A 15,815-nucleotide genomic window follows, 5' to 3' on the forward strand; every position below is an offset into this window, starting at 1 on the left:
CATTGATGTCGCCGAGATGGCTTGTCTGGAGGTTTCTTGCCAGCAGGAGGAAACAGTTCATTGTCCAGAGCCTTGTTGCTCTGCTACAAAGCCTTTGTGAAACCTGGAAGCTTGCTGTGCCTTAGTCTGGTGCTGAATAACCTCTGTAGTATTACAACATCATAGGGCTTAGGCAAGGGTCCAGCTGATGTCACCTTGGAGCTGGGCACACACGGAGCATCCTTCATGGGCCACTGAGCTGCTCTTTGGTGATGGTTGTGCTGTAGCTTCCTGAGGACCAAGGGTATCATGAGCCTGAGTGGAAGTTATTCCGAGCACCCACCTCTGCAGTGAATTAGGCTGCTTTCTCCTGCCTCTTTGAAGGGATGTGGCAAATAATTATTCACCTCTTCCTTCATCTGATATTAATGTATGGGAAGAGTGCTGACATGCCTTCCTCAATCTCTTCTCTCAGTGACAAAGCAAACCCCAGCAGCTTTCATCTTTCTCTGGAGTTTTCTGCATCCCTCACCAACTTCATTGCTATTCCGTGTCCTCCTTCCTGCTCGTCCACGGCTCAGATGTGCAATCAGTTAGAGCCGTGTGCCTTGTGCTGTGCCAAATGCAGTTTGGATTGATCAGCAAGGAAAGGGAACCCCCAGCTGCCGGTTCCATGGGGCCAGATGTGCTGTGGAGGAGGATGGTGTGGTTAGCACAGGTAGATGTGAACCCATTCAGCCGCAGTGATTTCACCTTTAGCTTCCTCAAAGCATGGTGCCCAGATGGAGATGGAGTACTGCCGCTGAGCCTTTGCATTAAACTAAGTGAAGCAAAACAAAACTGCTTTTTCCTTCTTATAATGCTCCTGCTCAAGATTTGCCATCTTTTATAGCCTGGTTGATGCCTTCATAGTCTGTGGTCTGCAACACCCCCTCTTCTGCACATGATTCCTTAGCTGTTTTCCTCCTTTTTATGCGTGTGTTTGATATTCTTCCTCCCTCAGTGTATCACATCCTGCTTGTCTGTGTTGGATTTCCTATTGCTCGCTTCCAGAGGTGATTGGAGATTCTGCTTCTACCCTCAGAGCCCTTCCAACCCATCTTGGCATCATCTACAAACGTTAATAACAGTGCTCCTGGATCCATAACACAAGGTTTTAAATGCAAATGTTGGATAGAGCAGGGCCTGGGACAGGTCCCAGAGGAATCCCACTCCAGGTTGCCCTCCTAGCTTGGTGTTAATAATAGATAAGGGCTCTTTGAGAGAGCTTTGTCAACAGGCTGTTATCCCTCCTCCCCTTTGCCCCCAGCCTCAGTGATTACATCCACACTGTGTTTCCTCGGCTTCCCTCCGAGGGTGCTGTGTGAAACCGGCATCAGAAGCCTTATTAAAGTCAAAGTCTATCATGTCTACAGCTTTCCTCTTACCCACCAAGTCTAGTTATCCTGTCAAGGCAGAAATTAGGTTGGTTTGACATGATGTGTACTTGACAGACTCGTGTCGGTGGTGCTGGTTGTGTGGTTTTCCCTCCCTTTATTAAATTCCCAGGCTTTACAAGCTGTGATAGTTTCATCGTTGGCTTTGGGATCTTCCCAGTGATTGAAGCTGAGCTCATTGCCTACAGCTCCCAGCTCTTACAGATAGAAAGGTTTCTTGCCCTTTCTGCTGGCCTCCTCAGCTTCCCATAGAGCAGCATTGGTGGCTCAGGGACTATTCTGCCCGATGCTTTTGGTAGCACTCTCATAAGGGCTCAACTTTTAACCCTCTTCCCCCCACACTCCGGTGTGAATGCCCATTTCCCTCTTAAACATGGATTTTGGAGCTTTCTGTTCACCATAAACCTGCCTTTATCCTGCCACAATCGAACACAGCAGTGGAGATCCTGCTTGGTCATGGGCCTCACCTTCCTTTCCCTCTTCCTTTGAACGCATCGCTTTGCATGTTAGTGCTTCCGACTTCATCCCGGTGCTGTTGTGGTTCTCTTATACCCATCCCTAATTACAAGCCCTTGTCCCTGCATTTTATTTTACTCCATTTTCCTATGGTTCCTTCTTTATTTCGAGGTCATCGAATGGCTCCTGATTCGTAGCAGCCTCTTCCTATGCTTCCTATCTTCCCTTTGCATAGGGATAGCCTGCTATTGTGCAGGTAATACAGTCTCTTTCAGTAACTGCCAGCTCTCCCCTTCTTTGTACCTGTTTTCCCAGGAGACCCCATCTACTTGTTGAAATGTGGCTTTTGAAGGCTGTTAGCCTGATTCTGGGGCTTTATCTCCATCAGGTTGTGAACTCTTAGCATTTCAGCACCGCTCTCACCCAAATTACCTTCCCCCGCAAAGCCTGCAGTCCATCTTTAGCAGGCAAACCCCAGTCTCCGGCTTCTCCCTGCAATTCCCAAGTGCTGAGCTCCCTAGAACACATCAGAGGGGCTCAATGGCCTGAGTCCTGCCGCGTGAGGAATAATCTCCCCATTGGATTCCTCAGCATTGGACGCTCCAAGGTTTGTCTGAATGGGTGATGGAACATCTAGTCTGGGTCCTGTTTTGCTTGGAAAGACTGGACCAGATGATCCTTGGGGTCCTTTCCAACCTCGATTCTGTGTTGGATTTGTGCTTTAAGTATTATGTGACCTTCTTGGTTTGGTAAGGGCTTGCCAGGGATGGGTCCATGTGGTTGGATCCAACCACATGGCTGCATATGTCCCGCTCCTTGTAGGAAGAACCCGTTCCCATCTTCATTGATGGCTTCTTGTGTTAATGCCCTATGTGTGGTGGCTATAAGGCTTTGGTGGCCCTTGGGCTTGTGATGGGGCCTCAGGCATGTCTTGTCACCACCAGCTGAGGATGCACAAAGAGCTTTCACTTGACTCTGAACATTAAGGCAGCAGACTTGGGTGAAGTGAATCCCATCATCCTTAACAAAGATGTGTTGGTCCAGGTTGGCAAAGACCTTTAAATGGCAACAAAGCAACTCTGCACAGCCCATAGATCCTGGGGGCGGAGGGATACAGGGAATGCAGTGATGGGAATACTGGCCCCAGAGCAATGGGTCTGTGTCAGAGCATCTTCTGGCAGAGGATAGACCTGGGAAGTAGCTGCGGTTGCAAGCCAAAGGGGTTGTTGATGGCTGCTAGAGTAGATCCATCTGCTTCAGTGGTTTCTGTGGGCACGGAGACCCCTTTCCCATGGGCTTTGTGGTAGCTTGCTTGAAGCAGGCAATGCCAGGCTGTGGCAGCTCGAGTGTGGTTCATACCCGGCTTGGATGCGCATGTGAGAGATGATGCAGAGCGGCTGGATGGTGTCAGGAGACCCAGTGGGAGATAGCTTGGGACAACAATCCTGTTCTTCAAGTGCAGTGTGAGCATAAGGGCAGGATCTGCCCCTTTGGCATTGCCTGGAAAACCACAGCTGGATACGACAGGCGCCTTCCCATAACAGGCTGTTGTGAGTGCTCTGCCTGTCCTAAGGGACGTGTCACCAGTGCCTGGCTGCTGACAGCTGATGTGCTGCTGCAGAGGAGGCACCAACACAGAGCCTTGGAGCTGTGCTGCAGTGGTCGATCCATCCCCTGTGCACACATGAGCTCAAGCAGATGTGCTATGGGGTGGGCTCATGGGGCTGCAGAGACAGCCAGGACCTGTGTATAGGGTCAGAGAGATATTGTCCTCCTCGGTAGCCCATGAGGATATGGAATGTAATGTGTTGATGCCCAGAAATGATCATATTTGGGAAGCACTCATTAATCTCTGTCTTCCTTCCTGGCTTGTATTGCCTTCCCTTCTTGCGAGCCCTCCTCTGCTGTGACTCTTGCTTTCATTTCATGTCTTCCTCTTTGCACCTAAGGCTGCAAGTGCAGATGCTAATAGCTCCTTGGTTCTGCCTATGGGTAGGTGATAGGCAATGCGCTGGTGAGCACCCCTCAGCACCCCATTCCCAGCATTGCCTGCTGGTTTTGGCACAGGAATGCTCTTTATCCCCACCAGCTGTGCTTTATAGATGGCTTTTTGTCCCCAGCCTATGCCACAGGGACTGGTCCCTCCTTGGTGCTGCTGCTTGGTTGAAGGATGGGATGAAGGGACCTTAAAGCTCATCCGGTTCCAAGGGCACGGTCACCTTCCACTAGAGCAGGATGCTCCATCCCTGTGTCCAACCTGGCCTTTAGCCACAGCTTCTCTGGGCACCCTGTGCCAGTTCACAAGGAAGAGCTTCTGCCTTAGATCCAACCTGTTTCAGTCTGAACCCATCACCCCTTGTCCTATCACTCCAATCCCTGATGAAGAGCCCCTCTCCAGCATCCTTGTATCCCACTTCAGCTATTAGAAGGCTGCTGTCATTCTCCATCCAAGGCCACGCTTCTCTTTCCCTATATAGTTTAATGGATTTGCTGAAGGACTCTCTTAGCCCTTTACTACCCAAATTCACTGTGAGAAGCACAGCACAGTAAACCATGATGCCAGATTCACTATCACACACTTCCAAACCAGTATATGCCGAACATCAGTGCACTCTGCACTCCCTATCAGACCCTTTCATATCCCAACCTGTGTGCTCTGCTGCAAACACTCAGCCTCTCCTCTTTTCCTGATAGCCAAACCCTGGATAAGCCTCAATTTCTTCTTATCCCATCATATACACAGTGAATTGTCCATGCTCCAACGCACAGCATGGTGAAGGGCTGGTGCTTGTGGCAATAGCCGTGATTCCTATGGACTTGTGACCGCAGTGGGCACATCCCTAGAAGATTCCCAAGTGACCATGCACTGATTTGGTGAAGTTAAGCCAAAACAGAGCCTGATGTATCCCAAGGAAAGGTGTTGGGTTTCCTTCTGCAGTGTGGGTCCTCTCTGCCAGCCCTGCGCATCTCACCATGGCTGTTACCATAGGGTTGGGAATAGCTCCGTGGGGCTGGGATTTGGCACCGAGGCTCTTCCCACACAAAGATGGTTCTGTGTAATAAAGCGTACGAGCAGTTTGCTCTCGCTCGTAGGCTTTGAAATATGCATTTAATTTGGGCTTAATGAGGAAATGACTGTATCGTATCATGGAATGCCTGGTGGTGGCTCTGCAGGACGGAGCTGCTGTGGGATGAGAGCTCTTAGGACAAGAGCAGCTGGAAGATGTTGGGGTTAAAGGATGCTGAGGGGCTGGGCCTGGAGGGATGAGGATGGAGCTGCAAGGCAGGAGGGAAAGGAGCCATGGGATGGGAATGGCTGAAGTAAAAGAGAGCTGTATAGAGGAATGGAGTTTCAAAGCATTTAGAGGCAAGTATCCTTGTGGAAGGGGGTTCACATGTGTGCTGCAGAAGGTAAATGCCTCTTTTCAGGGATGCACGGAAGGAATAGCAGGCAAAGACTGGGATATCTATAGCTGGAGGTGAACCCAGCATGTTGTCCCCCACTCCCTTGACTTGGAATCCATCATACCTATGGGATGGCACAAACATGGGATCACTTCAGCTCTTTAGGTATTTCTATGGATAACACAGCAAATACAGCAGCGTGTGCAGGGTTGCAATGGTCTGGATGGCAAGCCCCATGGAATACCTTCCCTTCCTTTCAGGACCTGGAGAGATGCAAGTTCCATGCATCCCCTCCAGTTGCATGGTTGGAGCAGTGGGGCTGAGTTTAAAGGCACTGCACAAATGAACTCTAATAGCTTTCTTCTTGCATTGATGTTATTAGGGGGCTCGTTTGACTGGCATTATGATGATAAATGAAGAATGCTCTGCACCATTACGCTGGGCACTAATGCGTAGTGGGGAGAATTTCCACTCATTTAAAGGCAAAACAGGAGGCAGCAGCAGAGGGGAAGGGGAAGGATTTGAGCAGGAGCTGTTGCTATGCAGCTTGCATCCCTCTCCCAGCCCATCCTGGCTTGGGGCAGGGGAAGGAAAGGGGCTGCTGTGTGAAAGCAGCACCCTGAAGGGGTTGTTTCCACTTGGGAATGGATCGATCCATGCATTGCAGGGCTCAGCATCACTCCCAGCGGGTACATTGCACTGCATCCCTCTCAACCTCATCCCTGCAGCGTTTGGGATGCTGCGAACCAAGAGGGGTAGCACTGGGCCCCCAAAAGCTCGTGCCGGAGTCTGCAGCCACCCTTGGAAGCCAGAGGAGGAGTTTGGCAGTCCAGAAGCTTTCCTTGGTTTTAAAGCCCTGGAGCAAATTGAGTTCAGAGGGGTCACTGTTACTCCCAGCTGCTGCGACAGAAATCCCTAATGCAACGTATGGCAGCTTTCTCCAAAGCTTGGGCTGCTTCTTTATGAGGCACTGTCACTCTATTATCTGTCTCTGAGTTGGTCTTTAGCTCTTTAACCTCATGAGAAGGGAGGGAAAAGGAACCTTGAAAAGGAGGAGGAGGGAGAAGAGAAAGCAAACAGGATGCCGCAGCTTTTCATCCTTGGCCATAGAGCCCTAATTGGGTGCTTGGGGAGAGTCTGGCTCAAAGGGGCAGGTTTGAAAGGGCCCTGGGGTGGGGAGAAGGGGCTCATTATGCTCTTTGATGGGGATGTAGATGCAGGGGGTCAGAGCCCATTGGAGGCATCAGCATCAAAAGGGGACTGGCCTCTTGGTGGTGATTTGCAGCCACTTCCTTTGGTCCCCTCCTTTGTGTGGCTGCAGAGACAGACAGGGAAGGGACGAGGTGGGGACACTTGGCAGCAGGTAAGGCTCAGAGGGCTCAGCCTGCAGCATAAAAGAGCTCAGTGCTAGGGGCTATGGGGTGGGTGCTTATGAGGATGCATCACCCATGGGTGCTGCCTTTGTCGTTAGGGGTTGTGGGTCCCCAGCGGATGCAGCAATGGGGGATGAAAGGATGGAGGAAAGAGATGCTAATCCTGGAGCAGGGATGAGTGCTCCTGCCTGACAACTTGGGGCTGTAGCAAGAGGAGTGATGGGGTCCCAGCATCCTCCTGTGGCTGCTTTGCAGGGGGGAAACTGAGGCAGGGAGGTCAGGCACCAAACCCAAGCTTTACCTTGCACCCATCACCTAAAGGTGAGGTATAAAGGGAGCAGCAGAGAGGGGCTCCAAAGCCTCCCAGCACCCCACTCCTCTCCACAGTGTTCTGCTGCTCGGGGGCAGCTGCTTGGCAGGCCCTGTGCACCATGGCACGAGCCAGGGCTTTGCTCTGCACTCCCTCCTGCATGCTAAATGTGCTGTCTCCCTGCAGGATCCTGCAGCCTTCTGCACTGCTCTGCTGCAGAATAAGGGGGAGAGGCAGCTTTTGCCTTCTAGCACAGCAGCAGGGGGATGATGGGGAGGTGGGAAGCAGCAGGATGGAGCCCTCCTCCCTTTGGGCACTTTCCTATGGGGCTGTTGTCTCCCAAAAGGATCCCAGTTCATGCTCAGCATGCTCGAGACCTGAGCTGCTGTGTGCCCATCTGCTGGTGTTGGCCCTGCAGGGATGTGCAGCCCTGAGTATCACGTTGCTGGGGGTTGTACCTGTCTGCATTTCTGCTCCCCAGTGGGTGATGCTCCCCTTGGATTGGGGTTTGTGATGCCAGCTCCTTGCCTCACCCAGAGCACTGATTGCCAGCTCTATGGGATGTGGGTGTTGCATCCTGACCAGGGTGCTGAGGCCACCGATGGCATCGTGTTGGGGTCCCCTTGCTGTGTCTGAGTTGCAGTTCCTCCTGTGTTAGTGAAGAGACTTTGTAGGTGAAGCTTTGAAGGGAATGAAGCAGCAATCACACTTCTTAGGGGCACGTTTGTATTCGTGCAGTTCAGTCTCCTGCTGAGCTCATTGGGAATCCATTGGGTTTGGTGTCCTTTTGGGGGACACATTCCTCTTGTGCTTGTGTAGATCTTATTTAGGATACAAAAGCAGGCTCTTGGATTGGGTTTTGTTCCTCTGATACCTTCAAACCACCTTGGAGATGGGTTTTACCAGCACTGGGAGCTGCTCAGTGTGAGCCAGGGATGGCTTGAGCCATGCAGGCTGGTTGGAGCGACATGACCCTAAGGGCCTTTCCAACCCAAACCATTCTGTGGCTCTATGCAGTGATCTCTGCAGGGAAGTTGAAGGGAAATGGGTATGGAAAGGATGCATGGAAAAGTGTACCTGAAGGGTTTTATCCTGCAAGAAACCTTTAGGAGAGCAAGCACAAGGGAGAGCAGGGCAGTCATGGTGTGATGCATTCAGGAGGAGATTCAGGCTCCTGGTTGATTTACAGGGTGGAAACAAAGGAATAACGATATGAGGAATGATCAGGGATACGTGTTGGAAGAGGCCTGCAGGCACCCTGGAGCAGTGGGATGTGCCAGCATCCACCTAGGGCTGGATTGCTACCTGCCCACATAGGCTCCTGCAGCACAGCCACTGCTGTGCTTAGGTTAATGGCCAAGACAGTTCCAATCTCTCACCCCTCTCATTGTGGGGAATTTCTACCTAATATCTAATCTAAATGTCCCCTCTTTCATCTTAAAGCCATTCCCCCTTGTCCTATCACTGCAGAAAGCACCTAATTGTGCTTTTTCCTCCTTTCTCATAATTTCTCCTTTTCAGAGCTAAAATAAAGCCCTGAAAGAGATGGAAAGAACACCAGAAATTGAATGTTGGGGTTTTTTAGTGGAAGCTTTTATTTGTGCCTAACTAAGAAACCACCAAGAGAAATGTGTCTGGGTTTTGGGGGGGGGGAAGGCATTTTGCATAGGGTGAGGGTAGCGAAGGCAAGAAGGATCACATTAAAAACTCCCCCCAGCTCCAGTAATGAGATGAAGGGAGCTGCCAGATGAAACCATCTGCCTAATCTTTTACCCAGAGCCGCTCTGTTCCCAGCTTCCATCCAAGGATGGGACCAAAGCCACTTTGTGCCATGGACTGGCCTGACAGGGGATGCTCCAATGCCTGCCTGCTTCCCTTCGGCCAGGGATGGACCATTGGCTCCAGGCACCAAGCTCCTCACTGCTGTCCAAGCAGGAGGGGGAAAGGAAAGGGAAGGGAAAGGGAAGGAAAAGGGGAGGAAAGACACTCATAAAAAAGACAGTTTGACATTTTCTTGACTGTTTTGAAATTTTCCTAGCACAACAAGCTGTTTATCCGCCACTCCAGCTCTTATTGAATTAAAGTGTGGAGGGGGTGTTAGGAAGAAATCAATTCGTGCTCCATATGCTGCTCTGCCGAGGAACGTGGCTCTCTGCACACTGTGGAATATGTAGGGAAAGGTGGGGGGAAGGAGAGATAAATCCATCAGCTAACAAGATAAGTGCCTTGTTCCTCCATCTGTTACTGCTGTGTCCTTATCTGGGATTGCAGCGTGGCAGCAGTGATACATCTTGTGTCAGGTATTATATTCCAAATTCATATGAATGAATTTCCATGCTTGCAACAAGCCGGGATCCAGGCGTTTGCTGCGAGCCTCACGGCTCATCCTGCTCCTCACCCTGCCCCTCTTTGGCTGCTGTCACTTGGGGTTTGGGCAGGATCAAGTAAGCACAGCACAGGGGATGCTGCAGACCCGGAGGCTGTCCAGCCTTGGGATGCTGACAGTGCAGATATGTGCTTCCCAGACAGGCGAATCCGCCTGGGAATCAGGTGTTTAGGAGGAAGGAGAACTCAGTTCTTTGCTTGGCTGCTAAATCTCTTTAGGTGGAGTGTTGGAATTTGCTGTAGTAGCCCTAGGACATGGATGCTGTGGTCCAGCCCATGAGTTGGAGGTTTAGCAGTGCCAAAGCTCTGTTCATCTCATCCTTAGATAAGGGCTATTTAGAGGCATCAATCTCCGCTCCTGCTAGAGGAGGCAGTTGGACCATATAGCCGAGTTGTTGGTTGCAGAAGCTGGAGGAGATGAATCCCCATCCCATTGAGCAACCTTGGGGAGCTCATTTAGCTCTACATGCCTGAACTCCTAATGTTCTCCTCTGCCCAGCTGCAAACCTACTCCAAATGCAGCTGGCTACTAAAGCACTGAATTTCTAGATGGTGCCTGTGTTTAAAATCAATTTAGCTCTGGACTGGCCTCAAGACCTGTACTGGATTCAGTGGCTCAATATGGGATGAGCCAGGCTCTTCAGAGCTGCTCTCAAAGTCTAGTCTTGAGGCTAATCCAAACCGGATTGCTGGGGCACTCGTAATTAAATGTACAAAGAAAAGCTACCCAGTGGAATTCCAAACTCCGGGATGTGTGTAATCAGATCACTGCCTGGAATCTTGCTCCTTCCAACCGTCTGATCAGCCCCATGTCTGCAAAGTTGTCTGCAGCTTGAAGGTATAAATCAAAGTCTGGCTGGGATGCAGGGATGCTTGTAAAAGCCACAGCATCATCGCGCAGTGATGCTGGGGTAAGCAGCAATATCAGCGCTCTGCTGTGTGTGTTTGAATGCGCTCGTGTTTGCTCTCGTGCCAGCTTTTCCTGGAGAGGATACTGCAGAGATAGTTTGGATGGGGAATAGAAATGCATCTAAGTCATCTCTAACTGGCCATACTCGACTGAGCCTCTCTTGACCTGCAACCCCTTGGGTTGTCCTGGGGGACCTGCTGCTGCTGAGCAGTTGAATTAAGTCTGCACAGCTCGCAGGCACCTTTGCAGAGGGTTTGCTTTGCCTCTCAGCTCTGGAAATGGGATTTTCAGAGCCACAAATGGGCTTATGGACAGGGCAGACCGGAGGTGGGGAAGCTGGAGTGGTACTGGTAAAGACTGGAGCCAAATCCCAACCTTTGCTGGGCCCATTTTAGTGCTTGGCTGCTTTATTTTGGGGTCTGTTTGCAGTCTGGGTCTGTAATTGCTGACGGAAAGCACAGACTGTGGCACCGTTCCCAAGCAAGGCATTGAGAAACCTGTTTTTAGAAGTAAAGTCTAATTTGGACTTAAAGCACAGCAATTGCTAAGATGCTCGTGGGAATCAGCTGTGGCTGGAGCCTATTTTCTGCTTCTCATGTGCGTGAGACTCCTTTAAGGGACATCATGGAGAGGGATCACTTGGGGTGATACATAGGGCTGGGAGGGAGGAGGTTAAGAGGAGTCAGTCATCACAAAGACCTTTAAGAGAGAGCAAATGTGATGGAACACCTGGCTCCTAAGCATCCTTTTTGCCTGGGACTGGGATTTAGGGGGAATTCATCCCCTCTAAATAAGTGGTAGATGTTCAAATGTGCTTAGCTTGTTGCAGTGAGATGATGTTGTCTTTCTGCTGCTTGGTTGGGATATATTGGTCCAGATAGCCCTCGGGTGCGCAGGGCCGTGTGTGTTGAAGCAATAAAAGCAGGAATTGGTGCTTTCTCCCTCACCTTTTGTGCCTGCACACCTTGGCTGCCAAATAAAGGAGCTGAAAGGGGGGGGCCTTGTCTCTGCAAGGGAAAGAGCACATTCCACTTGCGGAGTGGTAAGAAGTTGCAAGAAAGGGAACAGGACCCCAAGCTGGTTTATTGGAGCATAGGAGGCAGGGTTTGATCTTGAAATATCCTTTCTGATCCCACACTCGAGCTGAAAAGGCAACAGAGATGCCTGTGTGAGAAGCAGGAGCGCCTCATCGCTGGCCTGCCAGTGGGAATCGGTGCTGGGACACAGATCCCGGCCTCAAAAGCAAGGGAAAAGCAGGTGTTCTGAGGCAGAGAGGATCTTTTCTTCTCGTTGCCCACCTTCGTGTTCCCGAATAAAGATGCTATTTTTATTTTCCCTTCTGTTTAGCCCCAATGGGCTTAACCCATCCCTGCAGAGGCGCAGAAATCCCAGCTCTAATTTCAATTAAGAGCGCTCCTTTTGATTGCAGCCCAGGCTGGGGTTTGGGATCTATTCCTAATCCCTATATTAGCACTGATTCATCTCTTCCATGAGTATTATCATCAGGGGCCCTTAGGGAAGGGAGGGGAAGCATCTTTGGGGAGGCTGAATACCATTTGTTTGTGTTTGTATTAGCTTCCACGCCGCATCCTGATTACATCCCGCTTTTTGACACAACAATTACTATTAATTTCCCGGCGCCTGCGTTTGGAATCTTGCCGACACAAAGGGAAGATGACGGATAATGTCAGGCTGGGTAATTGGGTGGGGGAAGGAGGGAGGGATGGATGGATAGATGGATGGAGAAAGAGGGGGGAGCAGATGGGATATTATTAGATTGCAGTTCGCGGTGTGGAGCAGGAAGGGATTTCTCAGCAGATGTTGGCACCGGCTATTTATCCGCATGGGAGCGATTGTCTGGGACACGCTCGGCTCCCTCACCCCGGCCCCATTCCACATGGAAATCCCATCAGCTCTTCCCTGTGGCCTTTTCCACCACTTGCCTTCTGCTTCGGGCACTGCTGTCTTTGCAGTTCCCTTTGCAGGGGTGAGCCCTGGCCATGAGGAAGTGAGTTGTGATGGTGCAGGAGGGCTTTGGGAGAGGGGTTTGGAGAAGCCCTGATGGGTCTAAGCCCCTTCAGTACTAGGATATAAGAGGTGCTACCCATTGTGACTTGCCTGATGTCACAGAGCCAAGATGGAACTTATCAGTCCCACCACCTTGTTTCAGACACATGGTCCTTGACCCAACGCAGTGGATGCTTGGCTGGAGCAAAGGTGGCTGCTAATGCATGGAAAGGTTGATGGAGAGACATCACCAGTGAAGAAATCAGAGCAGGACATGTGCCCTGGTGCCCCTCTGTCCTTTCTGCCTTGATAAGTGCCTTTTTTTCCCTTAAACTAAAGGAAAAATCATCATAGGAAGAATGTAGCAGGGCCAGAGCATTGAGGAAAACAGAGGAAACACTTAGAAATCCCCTGTTTCTCCTAGCTTTTGCATCCATCGCCCCCTGTCTGACTCACACTGAGCTGTGCCTGGTGGGACCCGAAGCTCAGCACAATAAGGGCTGGTCTCCTGCCTGTTGTCTCATCCCTCCCGCAGTGTTTGTGCTTGTTGAAGCTCTGGGTGGTTCTTCCCCTGCTCTCCCCATGCAGGAGGAGGTTTGAGTTCAAGCTGGGCAAATACTAAATAAAGCAAAGGAACTAAATGGGATTCAGCCAGCATCGATTGCTGGGGTTGCTCGTGATGCACTGAGAGCTGCTTGCAATGGAGGAGAGGAGGAACTGGGTCTTTGAACCTTTAAGGAACCTTCCTTCCCTTCATTAGAACTCTATGCAGTGATGTGCTGGAATAGCTTTTCCCCCTCAGCATAGAGACTGAAGGTGGTGATAGAGCTGCTCTGATGGCTTGTGCATGGGGTTGGTGGGGAGGAGAGAGCTCAGAGCCTCATGGAGCTGTAGCAATGAGAGATCCCATGCTCCATGCTCCGGCTGGAGCACGGCAGGGATCTGGGAGATGGGCAGAATGATGATGCTGGGGTTGGGAAGTGGCTTCCCAGCCATACTTAGGGTCAAGCTGCATCTCTGCCTGAGAGGGACCAAGCACATTGACCATGTAAGTTGTAAAATCATCCCAAAAGCTCACATCTTTTCTTCTTTAAGGTTTGAGCATTGTCTGTGCCTGGCATCCCCACTCAGCAGTGGGTTCCATCACATGAACAAGCTGTCCCTGTGCACTAGTCCCTTGGCTAGATGCTGCTGTTAGCATCATGCGGCGATGGGGCAGCAGTAATGCTCCATTGCTTGGATGTGTGGTTCTTCTGCTAGCCATGCCTTTCTGTAACATGGCCAGGTCCCTCTACATTGGGTTCTTCCTATTCCAACTCCTGTCCCTTTGGTGTGCCATGGAACTGAGTCCTGGCTCCCCTTCATCTTTGCTGCGAGGCTGGCCTAGGACCCTCAAGGTTTTCCCTATGGGGCAGGATTATGGGATCATGTTCCTCCAAGTCAGTCAGGATTACTCATGCTGATCCCAGTCATCCTGCAAAGTGTTTAACCCCCGTGGCATCGCTCCCAGGGCTGGCAGCTCTCATATGGTGGGATGTCAAGTCCATCACAGTGATGGCAAGGCAGGTGGGTGCCTGTATTACTCCTGGCCTTGGTGAGGCAAAGCTGCATTGCAGTGGGAGACCCTGGTCCTGGCTCCACATTGGAGTCCTGCCCATGGATACATGGATAGAAGGGGTGTGTGTATATGGTGGGGGTGCTTTTGAGAGCTTTGTATTGAAATAGAGCTGCTTTTCCTGCTGCATGGGGCTGCTCTGGCTGATGCACAAAGCTGGGCTTGCTGGATCAGCCGGCTTTGTCTCCATCAGTGATGCAGAAGGTGCTTTGTGATGAGCCAAGCAGCTGGGCTTGGCTTGCAGAGGCAGGACAAAGCCACACCAGGGAAGGGAGCCTGGTCTGTGGCCATTGGGAATGGAATTAAGGGATTTAGTTTGGGTTTTACCCCTTCTGGCAGCTGGCTGTGCAAGCAAGGGAGGGCGAGAGGAGCTGGAAGCATCTCCTGAGTGGAATGGGCATGGGTCGACACTGCCAGGGAATGTGGTTTGATGTTTTGCTCTGAAAGTGGGCCAAACTGCCGTCCCTGGAACCGGCTATTGAAGTGAAAGAACACGTATACATCACTCTTATCTAGTCTCTTTGGAAGCAAAATGAGCTGGAAGGGTAAAAAAGGCTGAGTTAAGCAAGGGTAATGTGGCCTGGTCCCGTGCCAGCCTATGTGCGAGGACCTGGGGGATGAGGAGCATCTTGGTCCTTGCTGCAGCCCGATGGTGTGATCCTGGCCAAGCCCCTTCTCCTTGTTTTCCCTTTCAAACTTTGATCTTTTCTCTTCAGCCTTTAAGCACTTCCAGCCATGGATTTGTATGGTGGATATCCAGCCCAGCTCCCGTGGTGTTGCTAGGGGTTAGCATAATGGCAATAGTAATGCAGGGAATTATCAGAGGCTGTTATCAGCACAGTCAAACCCAAACTTTTCAGCTTTTCCTATTCACCCCTAAAGCGGGGCCCAGCTTTCTGTGTGGTGTGACCTGTAGGTGTTGGAGCCAAGCCATCGGGTCACCTCATCTAATAGCAAACCCTTTGTCCTTAGAACAATAAACCTGGCGTTTCGTTCCCCCCCTCTTGCATCTTTTTGTGTCCATTTGCACATTGAAATCTCTTCAGCTGACTCCTGCCAGTCTGTACAAAGAGCTTTTGCTGCTTCAGATGTTTCAAAGATGGAAGGGTTGCCCATCAACCGGAGAGCTTTCCTTGGAAGCAGCTCTGGCTCTGCGGAAGGCAGTGGGAGGGAGGTGAATGGATTTGGAAGGAATGGGGAAGGGAGGCATAAAAAGAAGGGGTTTTGTCCCCTGTTCTCCTGGGGGAAGCATTTTTTATCTCTAAATCTATGTAATTGATGCCCAGATACTCTGGTGATGAGTGCCTTAGAAATGCATCTGCAGTAATAATCTAATATCCGTTTGTTAGGGCTCCAAGGAAATCTAATAATGCTGATGCTTTGCCTAATAGAGCTCCTTTCATCCCGGGCTGAAATGCAAGGAGTTGGAGATGGAACAAGCCCCGTTTGATGCCGTGCAGTTTGTCTCCCTTCCAATGCAAAGTCTCCAGGTATTTAAAAGGCATTGAATAATGAAAGAGCAGTTCTGGTCAGGGAGAGAACTCAGTGCAGACAGCAGCAGCTGGTGAGTGCACAGCCCAGCTCCCCGCGTGTGCTGCCAGCTCTGTTTGCCATGAGGAAGGGAGCTGGAATCTCACTGGGATGGCACGCTCCGTTCCCCATCCCATGAGGCTGGAGCACTGGGTTTTACTTGGGGCTGTGCTGGTCTGGGCTCTGAGCATCACTGGGGTAGGAGGTGATGTCCAACTCAACCCATCCCAGTTGCTGACTCACAATGAGGATTATTCCAGGCCATGATCCCTGATGGATGGGGGGTTTATCCATGGCATCAGGATTGAAGGCTGGCGATGCCAGCCAGGGCAGGAACGACTTCATCTCTTCCCTCACCATCCACATGAGTGATGGAGGATGGTGACAGACAGAGGAGCTCATCTGAGTG

The sequence above is a fragment of the Melopsittacus undulatus genome, chromosome 15, assembly GCF_012275295.1.
Source record: "Melopsittacus undulatus isolate bMelUnd1 chromosome 15, bMelUnd1.mat.Z, whole genome shotgun sequence".
Taxonomy (NCBI): Eukaryota; Metazoa; Chordata; class Aves; order Psittaciformes; family Psittaculidae; genus Melopsittacus; species Melopsittacus undulatus.